This window comes from Chiloscyllium punctatum, chromosome 44, assembly GCF_047496795.1.
Source record: "Chiloscyllium punctatum isolate Juve2018m chromosome 44, sChiPun1.3, whole genome shotgun sequence".
In the NCBI taxonomy this organism is placed as follows: domain Eukaryota; kingdom Metazoa; phylum Chordata; class Chondrichthyes; order Orectolobiformes; family Hemiscylliidae; genus Chiloscyllium; species Chiloscyllium punctatum.
The window spans coordinates 9,174,719-9,189,651 of record NC_092782.1 but is presented as its reverse complement, the minus strand read 5'-3'; the positions used below and the strand labels follow the sequence as shown (position 1 = coordinate 9,189,651).

General features: G+C 43.9%; 1 protein-coding gene across 1 annotated transcript in view; it reads left to right on the top strand.

Moving 5' to 3' along the window:
- lmo3 (LIM domain only 3) overlaps positions 1–14,933 on the top strand; it is a 227,474-nt gene that overhangs the window by 118,594 nt on the left and 93,947 nt on the right. The window lies entirely within an intron of this gene.

The following is a 14,933-nucleotide window of genomic DNA, read 5'->3' as shown; positions in this document are numbered from 1 at the left end:
AAATAATTTGAATTAAATAATTTGAATCTTTTTTTTAAAATGAAATGCTGTGATGAATGTCAACTTGATGCTACCTTGCGATTGTAAGGCCGCAGTATTGTGTTGTACTCAATTTGTTGCTGATGCAGTAGGAAAAGACAAAAATATAGAGCAACATACAAAGTTTTATCCTCAAATTTGTACTTAAAAAATGGTCTGAGTTTGCATTATCTATCATCTTTATTTCTATACCACACAAACCGCCATTTGCTGTGTCCACTGTGCCCATAATTATCACCTTCTGTTAGTGTGCATGCAGATAGTTCCCATTTGCTACAGTGTGTACATGGAATATTCCCACTTGTTATTGTCCACACGCCATTCCTGCTTGCTATTGAATTCATACAATAATTCCCATTCCCTACAGTGTACATGCAGGACATGCCATTCATTACAGTGTCCATACAGGGCATTCCCATTTGCTATAGTGTGCGTGCAGCATACTCCTGTATGTGCACACCATTCTCATTTGTCGGAAGTTAGATTTCCCTCTTAACCTGCTTTCAGTCAGCAGTCCATATTTGGTCTTCCCTGTGAAACATGAAACTTCATTAACTCTATCATATTATGGGACTCTGAAGATTTTCCTTTTCAACTTGTTCGTTGGAGTTGTTTAAATAATGACGGGGATCAGAGATCAGCATTTCTTTTCTCAGACCCAAAGATTTGAAAGCTGATTGATTGATAGATTTGAAGAGGAGGCTTCTTTCAGTGGATGAAAGTTTCAGCTAAGTGCTTGACTTTTTTTTAAAGATTTTAGCTGTTGAATTATTTTCTTCTCTCTTTTGCATGTGTAAGATTAAAATCTGTGGGTAAGGGAGGATAGTTTTTTTTAAAAATATCTAATGTTATTTTATTTTACAGGAGACACAGAGTGTGGTGGTTTGTTAGAGAGGTGCCTATACAGAGAGGTGGGTGACTGTTAGAAATGGTAAGAAGGTTGTTCAGAAGTTTCCTGTGGCTATTCCTCTCTCTAACAGATATTCCATTTTGAGTACCGACAAAGGCAATAGTCCCTCAGAGGAAAACAGAGTTGGCAGTCAAATCTTGGACTCTAAGAATGAATCTTATGTTAAGTGGGGTTTGTCAAGATTTCAAAGAATAATTGTTACAGAAGACTGTCCTGTTGGGGCACAGACAGAAGATCGTGCAGCTGTGAGCATGAATCCAGGATAGTATGTTGCCTTCCTGCCGCCAGGGTCAACGACGTCTCTAAATGGCTTGAAGCATCTTGTCAAAAGGGAGAGTAAGAAGCCGAGAGTTGGTGTACACATTGGTAAGAACAACATAGTTCAGTAAAGGGTTAAGACTTTGCAATGTGAATATAGAATGTTAGGCAGGAAGTTAAAAAAAAAACTCAAAGGTAAACCAAATCTTTGGTTTACTTCCAGTGCCAAGTCCCAGTGCGATTAGGAATTAAAAAGGTAGGAGAGATAAATCAATGGGTGAGGGATAGTGCAATGTGCAAGGATTCAGATTTTTGGATCTCTTCTGGGGCAGAAAAGACCTGTTCAAAAAGGAACGGGTTTCACCTGAACTGGAAAGGGACAAATGTCCTGGCGGGGAGATTTGCAATTCACTTTTAGGAGCCTAATATGTGGGGTGGTAGTGGGGAGGTGGGGAGTTCCTCAATAGCAGTGAAAATAGATAGGTAGATGAGGATGGTTCTGAATCAAAAAAAAGCATTCCTGATGAAGGGCTTATACCCAAACGTCAACTCTCCTGCTCTTTGGATACTGCCTGACCTCCTGTGTTTTTCCAGCTCCACATTTTTTCGACTCTGACTCTCCAGCATCTGCAGTCCTCACTTTCTCCTAATTAGAAAAGACAGACAAAGCAAGTCAGAGAACGAGGCAAGTCTGAAGAATCAAACTGCATTTATTGCAAGTGGAAGTGGTCTTACAGGTAAAGCTGATGAACTCAGGGCATGTTTGGTAACATGGGACTGGGACATCGTAGCTATTACAGAAACTTGGCTGAGGGGGGGACAGGATTGACAGCTCAATGTTTCGGGTTTTAGATGTTATAGGAAGATAGAAAGGGAGGCAAGAGAGGAGAGGGAGTGGCATTTTTGATTAAGTAAACCATTGTAACTGTATTGAGAGGATATTCCTGAGGGATTGTCCAGTGAAATGTTATGGGTAGAACTTAGAAATAAGAAAGCAATGCTGGGATTGTACTATAGGCCCCCCAAGAGTCAAAAGGAAATTGAAAAGCGAATGTAGAAATCTCAGATATATGCAAGAATAATAGGGTTGTAATAATAGGGGATTTTAATTTTCCAAACATTGACTGTGACTGCCAAAGTGTTAAGGGCTTGCTTGGTAAGGATTTTATTGAATGTATTCAATATAATTTTCTTCATCAGTATGTAAATGTCCCTACCATAGAGAGCAAAATTTGATCTGCTCTTAAGAAATAAGGCAGGGCTAGTGGCTGAAGTGTTAGTCAGGAAAGACTTGGGGACCAGTGATCATAATATGATTAGGTTCACAAGTTATGGAAAAAGATAGGCCTCCATAAAAGTTAAAGTTCATAATTGGAGTAAGGGAAATTTTAATGGTATGAGGCAGGAACTTTCAAAAGTTGATTGGTCTAGACTGTGGAAAAGTAAAGCGATGACTGACAAGTAGGGGCTTTCAAAGGATGATAATGAGACTTCAGAGGCATAATATTCTTATTAGGGTGAAGGGCAAGGCTGGTGAGAATAGGGAACAATGGGTGAATAAAGACATTAAGGCTCTGGTCAAGACTAAGAAAGATTAGATTAGATTACTTACAGTGTGGAAACAGGCCCTTCGGCCCAACAAGTCCACCCCACCCCACCAAAGCGTAACCCACCCATACCCCTACATCCATATCTATATCTACCCCTTACCTAACACTACGGGCAATTTAGCATGGCCAATTCACCTGGCCTGCACATCTTTGGAGTGTGGGAGGAAACCAGAGCACCCGGAGGAAACCCACGCAGACACGGGGAGAACGTGCAAACTCCACACAGTCAGTCGCCTGAGGCGGGAATTGAACCCGGGTCTCTGGCGCTGTGAGGCAGCAGTGCTAACCACTGTGCTACCGTGCCGCCCACAATTGAACCCGGGTTCAAAGAGTCAAATATTAGATGCAGACAACTGGGATCAAACTAATTGCTTGAAGATTATAAAGGGACAGGGGGCATTCTGAAGAGGGAAACCAGGAGGGCAAAAAGGGGATATGAGATAGCCTTGGCAGATAAGATTAAGGAGGTCGAGAAGGGGACCTGATTGAGGTCTTAAAAAAATGTGAGGGATAGACAGGTTGGATAGCAAGAAGCTTTTTCCAAGAGTGGAGGACTCAGTTGCTAGGGGTCATGAGTTCAAGGTGAGAGGGGAAAGGTTTAAGGGAAATATACAAGGAAAGTTCTGTACACAGAGGGTTTTGGGTGCCTGGAACATGTTGCCAGCAGAGGTGGTGGAGTGGAAACGATCACATCATTTAAGATGTACCTAGACAGATACACGAATGGGCAGGAGGCAGAGGGATACAAATCCTTGAAAAATAGGCAACAGGTTTGGAGGGCCGAAGGACCTGTTCCTGTGCTGTAATTTTATTTGTTCTTTAATAATCCAAAGGGATTCTACAAGTACATTAAGACCAAAAGAGCAAGGTTTGGTAGAAGATTTGTAGCTCGGGTGCTCGTTGTTGTGGTTCTGTTCGCCGAGCTGGGAATTTGTCTTGCAAACGTTTCGTCCCCTGTCGAGGTGACATCCTCAGTGCTTGGGAGCCTCCTGTGAAGCGCTTCTGTGCTGTTTCCTCTGGCATTTATAGTGGCCTGTCTCTGCCGCTTCCGGTTGTCAGTTCGAGCTGTCCACTGTAGTGGCCGGTATATTGGGTCCAGGTCGATGTGTTTGTTGATAGAGTCTGTGGATGAGTGCCATGGCAGAGACAGGCCACTATAAATGCCGGAGGAAACAGCACAGAAGCGCTTCACAGGAGGCTCCCAAACACTGAGGATGTCACCTAGACAGGGGACGAAACGTTTGCAAGACAAATTCCCAGCTCGGCGAACAGAACCACAACAGCAAAAGAGCAACTAGGGCAAGAATAGGGCCCCTTAAAGATCAATAGGGTCATCGATGTGTGCAAACCTTAAGATATGGGAGAGATATTAAATGAATGTTTTGCGTCCGCTTTTTGGAGGGAAAGAAATGGCTGGAGAACTCAGGGAAATAAATATTGATGTTTTGAAAACAGTTCACAACAGAGAAGAGGAAGGGCTAGAGGTCTTAGAAAACATATAGGCGGATAAATCTTCAGGACCTAATCAGGGGTATCCCCGGATGTTGTGAGAAGTGAGGGAAGAAATTGCAAGGTGCCTAGCAGAGATATTTGAATCATCTACAGCCATGGGTGAGGACTAGAGAGTGGCTAATGTTGTGGCTTTATTTAAGAAATACTGTAAGGAGAACCCTGGCAATTGTAGATCTGTGAATCTGACATTGGTGGTGGTAAATTGTTGGACGTGATTCTGAAAGATAGGATTTCCTTGCACTTGGAGAGGCAAGGACTGATCCACCTCTTCCAGGATTTTCGCTTCTCCGGTCCCCAATGCCTTATCTTCACCATGGGCATCCAGTCCCTGTACACCTCCATCCCCCATCACAAAGGACTCAAAGCCCTCCACTTCTTCCTTTCCCGCCGTACCAACCAGTACCCTTCCACTGACACCCTCCTTCAACTGACTGAACTGGTCCTCACCCTGAACAACTTCTCTTTCCAATCCTCCCACTTCCTCCAAACCAAAGGAGTAGCCATGGGCACCCACATGGGCCCTGGGTATGCCTGCCCCTTCATAGGATATGTGGAACAGTCTGTCTTCCGCAGCTACACTGGCACCACCCCCCACCTTTTCCTCCGCTACATCGATGACTGTATCGGCGCTGCCTTGTGGGAGCACGAGGAGGTTGAACAGTTCATCCACTTTACTAACACCTTCCACCCCGACCTCAAATTTACCTGGACCGTCTCAGACTCCTCCCTCCCCTTCCTAGACCTCTCCATTTCTATCTCGGGCGACCGAATCAACACAGACATTTACTATAAACCGACCAACTCCCACAGCTACCTAGACTATACCTCCCACCCTGCCCCCTGTAAAAATGCCATCCCGTATTCCCAATTCCTTCATCTCTGCTGCATCTGCTCCCAGGAGGACCAGTTCCAATACCAAACAACCCAGATGGCCTCTTTCTTCAAAGACCGCAATTTCCCCCCAGATGTGGTCGACAATGCTCTCCACTGCATCTCCTCCATTTCCCGCTCCTCCGCCCTTGAGCCCCACCCCTCCAATCACCACCAGGACAGAACGCCACTGGTTCTCACCTACCACCCCACCAACCTCCATATATATCGTATCATCCGTTGTCATTTCCACCACCTCCAAACGGACTCCACCACCAGGGATATATTTCCCTCCCCTCCCCTATCAGCATTCCAAAAAGACCACTCCCTCCGTGACTCCCTCATCAGGTCCACACCCCCAATCAACCCAACCTCTACTCCCGGCACCTTCCCCTGCAACCGCAAGAAATGCAAAACTTGCACCCACACCTCCCCCCTTACTTCCCTCCAAGGCCCCAAGGGATCCTTCCATATCTGCCACAAATTCACCTGCACCTCCACACACATCATTTACTGCATCCGCTGCACCCGATGTAGACTCCTCTATATTGGGGAGACAGGCCGCCTACTTGCGGAACGTTTCAGAGAACACCTCTGGGACACCCGCACCAACCAACCCAACCACCCCGTGGCTCAACACTTCAACTCCCCCTCCCACTCCACCAAGGACATGCAGGTCCTTGATCTCCTCCATCGCCAGACCATAACAGCACGACGGCTGGAGGAAGAGCGCCTCATCTTCTGCCTAGGAACCCTTCAACCACAAGGGATGAACTCAGACTTCTCCAGTTTCCTCATTTCCCCTCCCCCCACCTTGTCTCAGTCCCAACCCTCGAACTCAGCTCCACCTTCCTAACCTGCAATCTTCTTCTTGACCTCTCCGCCCCCACCCCCACTCCAGCCTATCACCCTCACCTTATCATCCTCACCTTAACCTCTTTCCACCTATCGCATTTCCAACACCCCTCCCCCAAGTCCCTCCTACCTACCTTTTATCTTAGCCTGCTGGACACACTTTCCTCATTCCTGAAGAAGGGCTCATGCCCGAAACGTCGATTCTCCTGCTCCTTGGATGCTGCCTGACCTGCTGCGCTTTTCCAGCAACACATTTTCAGCTTCCTTCCAAGGACTGATCAATGACAATCAATCTGGTTTTGTACGAGGGAAATATTGTCTCACAAACTTGAGTTTTTTGAGGATGTAACCAAAAAGATTAATGAGGGCACAGCAGTAGTCATTGTTTACTCGGACCTTAGTAAAGCCTTTGATAAGGTTCTGCATGGTAGACTAATTAGTAAAGTTAGATCACATGGGATTCAGGGCCAGACAAGAGTGTGGTGCTAGAAAAGCACAGCAGGTCAGGCAGCATCTGAGGAGCAGGAGAATCAATGTTTCGGGCATAAACCCTTCATCAGGAATGTTGTGGATCATTTCTGATGAAGGGCTTATGTCTGAAATGTTGATTCTCCTGTTCCTCGGATGCTGCCTGACCTGCTTTGCTTTTCTAGCATCACACTCTCGACTCTGATCTCCAGAATCTGCAGTCCTCACTTTCTCCTAGGGATTCAGGGAGAGCAATATTGACTACAAAATTGGCTTGACGGTAGTGGATAGAGGGTGGCGGTGGAGGGTTGTTTTTCAGACTGGAGGCCTGTGACCACAGGGATTGGTCCCCTTTTGTTTGCTGTTTTATATAAATGATTTAGATGAGAATATAGAAGGCGCAATTAGTAAGTTTGCAGACGACACCAAACTTGGTGGTATAATGAACAATGAAGAAGGTTATCTAAGACGACAAAGAGATCTTTATCAATTAGGTCAATGGGTTGAGGAGTGGCAGATGGCGTTTAATTTGGATAAAAGTGAAATATTGCATTTTGATAAAATAAACAAGGGCAGCACTTAATCGTAGGACCCTGAATAGTGTTGTAGAACAGAGAGACCTAGTGATTCAAGTATAAAATACTTTGAAGTTTGCATCACGTGGACAGGGTGGTTAAAAGGATATTTGGCACACTCGCCTCCATTACTCAGTCCTTTGAGTACAGGAGTTGGGATGTCATGTTGAGGTTATATAGGCTGTTGCTGAGGCCTCTTCTGGAGTACTGTTCTGGTCACCTTGTTATAGGAAGAATACGTTCACCAGGATGTTGCCAGGAATGGAAATTTTGATTTTTAAAGATCGGCTGGAACTTTTTTAACTGGAACATGGGAGATTGAGGGGTGACTTTACTGAGGTTTATAAAATCATGAGTGGCATAGAACAGGTGAATAGCAAGGGTCTTTTCCCGAGGGTGAGGGGAGTTCAAAACTAGGGGCATGTTTCTAAGGTGAGAGGTGAAAGAATTAACAAGAACATGAGGGGTGTTTTTTTTATACAGAGTGGTTTGCAATGAGGAATTAACTGCCAGAGGAAGTGGTGGATGTGGGTACAGTTACAACATTTAAAAGACATTTGGATAAGTACATGAATAGGAAAGGTTTGAAGGGATATGGGCCAAGCACACGCAGGGGGGACTAGTTTAGTTTTGGATTATGGTCTTCATGAACCGGTTGGATTGAAGAGTCTGTTTCCGTGGTGTATGACTCTGTTGGTAACCAGCCTTTCACAATCATAAAAAATAATTATCGGACACTTCATTGCTATATTCTCAGTGTGTTGTTTTCAAAATTTAAGAAGTATTTGTTCATGCAAAGAATGGTAAACTAACCCTCACATGAGGACTGGCAAGGAGACAGCTGTCATCTGATGCCATGAGTAGTTGTCCCTTGGTCATTGGCCAAAAGGGTTCAGATAAATGATTGACACAGATATATCACCAACCCCTACAAATATGACACATCTGTAAGTGCTGGGGACAGAAGGGAGTTCTCACCAAGAAGTTCTCATCGAGAAGTTCTCACTGTCCTGTTCCCTCAGATAGAGCCAAACCAGAAAAAGAGGAAGGAGACCCAGGGAAGAGTTCCCTAATGATTCAGCTTGAACGCAAAATGCTGCCTTCTCCACTTTAATAAAATCAACACATTCCACACTGACAGCCTAACTGTCCTCTGGTATCAGTGAACCATCTCCAATTGTCACAGTTTCTTTACCTAATTAACTGCTTCTTAACAAACTCAATAAACGATCAGAAATTGTTACAAATCATTGACTGCCTTTATTAGGTAGCTGTATTCAGAAATTCCCGAACATCCATACGTTTGCTTCAGTTTGTGTGCAGAACATTCGCATTTCCTGCACTGTGCATGCTGAACATTGCCAATTGCTAAAGTATGCCTGAAAAATATTCCTGTTTGCAACAGCATGCTTGCAGAACATTCCCATTCACTGCAGTGTGCTTGCAGAATATTGCTATTTGGTACAATGTGCACACAAGACAATCCCATTTGCTCTCTCATATCTGTCAACCATTCTCATTTGTCACAGTATGTACTGTTCCCAGTGTGCATACAGACCAATCCAGTTTGATGTTGTGTTTATGTAGAACATTCCAATTTGTTACAGCATATATATAGACCATTCCTATCTGTTACAGTATGGATGCAGACCATCCCCTTTTGCTATATTAAGGATTACAGAACATTTCTATTCACTACAGTATTAACGTAGACTATTTCCATGTCAATCCCATGGCCACAGTGTCCCCACGAACATTCCCATTCGCCATAAAGTGGCTGAACACTACTCCTGTTTGCTGCAGTGTACAGGCAGAACATTCCAGTTTACTGCTGTCTGCATGCCCTCCTTTCCTGTTTGCTGCACTGTTTAAAGAAAAACATTCCTGGTCATTACAGTGCACAAGATGTTACAATGTAGGCCCCTATCTACATCAACGGAGCTGAGGTGGGGGTGGTCGAGAGCGTCAGGTTTCTAGGAGTGAGGATCACCAACAATCGTGGACCACCCACATTGATGCAACAGTCAAGAAAGCATAACAATACCTCTTCCTCAGGAGGCTAGGAAATTTGGCAGGTCCATAAAGACAGTCACCAACGTTCATAGATGCACCATAGAAAGCATTCTATCTAGGTGCATCACAACTTGATAAGGCAACTGCTCTACCCAGGACCATAAGAAACTACAGAAAATTGTTCAGCCAGTCCATCATGCAAGTCAACCTTCCATCCATTGATGCCATCTACACTTCTCACTGCCTTGGGAAGGCAACCAACATCAAAGACCCCTCCCATCCCGGTTACAATCTCTTCCGACCTCTTCCATCAGGCAGAAGATACAAAAGCTTAAATACACATACCGACAGGTTCAAGAACAGCTTCTTCCCCACTGTTATTAGAGTTCTGAATGGATCTCTCAAATTTCAAGTCGAATGTTGATCTTGTATTTGTGCACTTTCTTTGCAGCTGTAACTTTGTATTCCTGGTTCTGTTCTATAACCCTATGATCTTTGTATGGTATGATCCGCTTGTACTACATGCAAAACAAAACATTTCACTGTACCTAGGTACATGTAACAATAATAAATCAAATCAACTCATAATATGCTTGGTCAAACTATCATTCATCAACTAATATGTTAACACCTCTAACACAAAAAACCATAATGGAATCTGTATTAGATTTAGAAATCACATCTAAAATTTCAAATTAGCATTCAGTGAAGCTAATAATTGTGGCTATAAGATGTTGAGCTATCCTCTTATCATCTTTCTCCCCGTAAAATAAATGAAAAGTCACTTTTCAAGTGCATTTGTACAAGCCTTTAACATTCAGTTTGGTGCACGTGAACCAGTGCACCAAATCTAAAAGGGTCAAAAGTACTTTCCGTGATGCACAGAATATTTTCATGTCTGTTACTTGTGGAACACTGTCTGTAACTGTGATATCTGTGACATAATAATTTACACTCCCTTAATAATGCTACAGAAAAAACAAGTCAGAGAAAGCCACCTAGATGTTTAAAAATGCATTCACAAGATGACGGCGTCACTGGCTATAATTTATCGCCCATCCCTAATTGCCCAGAGAGCAGTTAAGAGTCAACCACATTGCTGTGGGTCTGGAATCACATGCAGGCTAGACCAGGTAATGATGGCAAATAAAAATCAAAAGAACTGCAGGTACTCTAAATCAGAAACGAAAAGGCTATTTTGAGTGCAACAAGTCTGTCATGTGCAGAAATATTGCAACAACAAATACCAAAGGCTTTTGCCCCTCTCCTTTGAAGCAATGCTTGTTCCATAATGATTCATACAATTCTGTCCTGAAATGTTGACCCAGCAAATCATTCACCAAAAACTACTGCGGGAGGTAGCAAGCCCCGAACAGAAATCTTATTCATAGGTTCTCTCCAGTAGTATTCTTACTGCAAGCAATAGATGGACTGAAGGGTCGTTGTTTTTGCCGCACTTTCCAAAGTTGCTGGTTAACATAGAGATTAAAAACCTGTTTCTTACTTCCCGCAACCTTAGTCTCACCTCTTAGCTGGGAAGTTAGAAGGGTGAAAGATTTTTAGGATGTACTACTTTACTCCATTACAAGTTTGCATTTTGCACAACAAGTCTAACGTCAGTCCTTTCTTTCCAACCCTATTTATCCACAATGTTGGGTCATTTTCTAAAGGAACATTTTACATGCTTTGAAAAAAACATGGGTACTCTTTTAAAAGGATCGCAATAGAGATATATCAAAATTTTAGAGATTCTTTTTCAGGCAGGTGCATTTGTGAGGAATGAATATTCAAATAAGGCATGGTTTTGATCCAATTTCTCCTTACCACTATTAATTTTCTCAGCAAATGTCATTCAGTGTACAGCACAATTCTTGTTTTTAGTTCCTACTAAAGTTAAACAAGGATAAAGAACTCATACTTTGTTTTTTTTTAAGATTTGACTCCCTACAGAATGGAAACAGGCCCTTCAGCCCTACAAGTCTACACTGACCCTCTGAAGTGTAACCCACCCAGACCTATTCCCTACCCTATATTTACCCCTGACTAGTGCACCTAACACAATGGCAATTCCCCTAACCTGCACATCTTTGGACTGTGGGAGGAAACCCACACAGACACAGGGAGAAGGTGCAAACTCCACGCAGACCTGAGGTGGGAATCAAACCGAGGTGCTGTAAGGCAGCAGTGCTTCCCACTGAGCCACCATGCTGCCCACAAAGCAACGACAAACACAGTCCCTGAAAGTGTGAACCCCAATCCTATACCTGCTCAGTGTGGGGACTGAACCCACAACCTTGGTGTTATTCGCACCACACTCTAACCATCTGAGCTAACCGACCAATATAGTCAAATAGAGATATATCAATATTTGTACCAAGGGACCTAACGATTGCTATAAGGACTAATAGAGGTGTAGCCTGGAGTTCATTTTGATGAAATAAAGTGCTGGCAGCATAAGGAAATAAAATTCTAACTCTTCCGCACACTGATAGCACTAATTATGATTTGATTGAATTACCCTGATGCAGTCAAGAGTAAATACATTTTTTCACTCATACAAAATAATTCACAGGCATGAAAGAAATATAAGTGCAAAACAGATCTACAGCTTTGTGAGGCAAGTGAGGAGTTGAATTTGCTGTCGTATTATGTAAGTACTTCCTTCTGGCCTTGGTACATAGGCTAAATCAGACAAATAGAATAAAAGTATGACAAAAGGAGAGTCATGATGAAGCACTTTATCTGTATTGAAGCAGCATACTGAAAGAAAAATAATTCTTCAGGAATCCAACTTAAACTCCTTACAACATCTTGTCCTTGGTCATTCGTTGATCAAATCGGCCCTGAAAAATCATGTGGTTCCTCTTTATCTTCCTGCTTCATCATTTGCAAATATTTAAGGGAAAGGTCTTGTAACTACTGATAATGTGAAGCATATTCTTTTTCTGGGAGAAGAGGGTGAGTTTCGGAAGGAAAATGTCAGAGTTATACAGGAGGTGAAACACAAAAAGAACTCTAAGACCCAGGACCAAGGCAAAGAGTTTTCAAGTGAACACAACTGAAGTATATTCAGGCAGTGCACATAGCCTCTGAGCACAGAAGCATAAGACAGGAAGTGACTAGATAACCAATCTAAATATACTTTGCTAATACAGAAAGAAGGATGACAACTTTCCATTCTTGCTTTTAAAAATCAATCTTGAATGATTAAAAATGTAAACCCAAATCTCTCTTGCTTCAAATACCAAGAACATAAATCATTGGGTAAAGTGAATTGTGAATAAATGACTGAGAAATGGACATTTGAAGAAAAAGATTTAAACCATATAACATGTCTGTTATGTATATTGACTACTTAATAAGGTAGAGATATATTGGGCAGAAATTTGAGTATGTTCAAGACAGAGACCAATGGATTTCTAAATATTAAAGACATCAAGAAATAGCAAGAGAGTTTTGGAAATTGGCACTAAAATACGATTGGCCATGGTCTAACTGAATGGTGGAGCAAGCTCATGGGGCTAAATCAAAAAGTGTGGCACTGGAAAAGCGCAGGAGGTCAGGCAGCATCCAAGGAGCAGGACAGTTGATGTTTCAGGCATAAGCCTCTCATCAGGAATGTGGGGGGGCGGGGCCTGAGAGATAAATAAGATGGAGGGGTGAGGCTGGGGAGAAGGTAGTTGGGAAGGCAATAAATAGATGCAGGTGAGGGGTGATGGTGGTCGGTTGGAGAAGAGAGTGGAACGGATAGGTGGAAAGGAAGATGGACAGTTCAAGAAGGCGAGGCTGAGTTGGAAGGTTGGATCTGGAATTGGGGGGTGAGGGGAGATGAGGAAACTGGTGAAATCAACAGTGATGCCATGTTGGAGGGTCCCAAGGTGGAAGATGAGGTGTTCTTTCTCCAGGCATCAGGTAGCTCGGATTTGGCAGTGGAGGAGGCCCACGACCTGCATGTTCTTGGCGGAGTGGGAGGGTAGTTGAAGTCGTCGGCCACAGGGCGTTGGGGTTGTTTGGTGCTTGCATCCAAGAGATGTTTCCTGAACAGTTCAGTGAGTTGGCATCCCATCTCCCCAGTATAGAGGAGACCACATCAAGAGCAATAGTTACAGTAGATGAGGTGTTTGCATGTGCAGGAAAGTTTCTGCCAGATGTGGAAGGATCCTTTGGAGCCTTGGACGAAGGTGAGCGAGGAGGTGTGAGCGCAGGTTTTACAACTCTTGCAGTGGCAAGGCAAGGTGCCGAGATTGGAGGGTTGGTTGGTGGGTGGCGTGGACCTATTGAGGGAATCGCGGAGGGAAGGTGATAGGGCTGGGGAGGGAAATATATCTCTGGTGGTGGGATCTGACTGTAGGTGGTGGAAATGCTGGAGGATGATGCATTGTATCTGGAGATTAGTGGGGTGAAAGGTGTGAACCAGGACGGTTCTAATCTTGTTGCCTTTGGAGGGGTAGGGTTCAAGGGCAGGGGTACAGGAAGTGGAAGTGATGCACTGGTGGGCATTGTTGACCACATGGGAGGGGAAATTGCGGTCCTTGAAATAGGAGGCCATCAGGGATATTCTGGAGTGGAATTATTCCTCCTGGGAGCAGATACAGTGGAGACGGAGGAATTGGGAGTAAGGGATAGCATTTTTACAGTGGGGGGAGGTGGTTGGGAGGAGGTGTAGTCCAGGTAACTGTGGGAATCAGTGAATTTGAAGTCAATGTCAGGGTTGAGTCAGTCACCGGAAATGGGGACAAAGAGGTCAAGGAAGTGGGGGAGTGGAGGTGTCCGAGATGGGCCAGGTGAACTTTATGTCAGGGTGGAAGTATTTGTGAAGTTGATGAACTGTTCAACCTCCTCGTGGGAGCATGAAGTGGCGCCAATACAGTCATAATGTAATGGAGAAAAAGGTGGGGAATAGTGCAGGTGTGACTACAGAAGATGAACTGTTCCATGTACCCGACAAAAAGGCAGGCATTGCTGGGGCCCATGTGGGTACCAATGGCTATACCCTTTGGTCTGAAGGAAGTGGGAGGATTTGAAGGAGAAGTTGTTGAGGATGAGGACCAGTTCCGCCAATCAAGTGAGTGTGTTGATGAAGGGAGACTGGTTGGTTGGCAGGACAGTAAGAAACAGAGGGTTTGGAGACCTTCACCATGGTGGACGGACATGTTAAGGGACTGGATGTCCATGATGAAGATAAGGAGTTGTGGGTCAGGGAAACGAAAGTCATGGAGGACGAGAGTGGTGTCCCGAATGCATGTGAAGATTTCCTTGACCAAGAGGGACAGGACAGTGTCATGGTATGAGAAGATAAGTTCGGTGGGGCAGCAGCAGGCTGAGATGATGGGCTGACTGGGGCAGTAAGGTTTATGAATTTCGGGTAGGAGGTAGAACCGGGCGGTGTGGGGTTCCAGGACTTTGAGGTTGGAGGCTGTGGATGGGAGATCCCCTGAGGTGATGAGGTTGTGGATGCTCTGGGGGATGATGGTTGGTGATGAGAGGTAAGATTATGGTCAAGGGAGCAGCCTCATGGACCTGAAAGGACTACTCATTTTCCTATTTCCTATATTTATAAATTAATCTAGTTTTTTAAGATGGTGCCTCTTAGATTCCATACCGGGACCATTTCAAAATAAGTTACTAGCATAACCCATTTGGATGAATGAATGAACATTTCACTGAAGATTGACTGGAGGTACATTGTGATGATTGGTCTCTTATTAGCTTCCAGTTGTTGTTGAAACAATAATTAAAGACAAAAATTGATTGGATTTTAAAAGGATAATGTGAGAATAAACTCCAGTAAAAATCCCAATAGGCTTCATAGAGGAAGTGTAG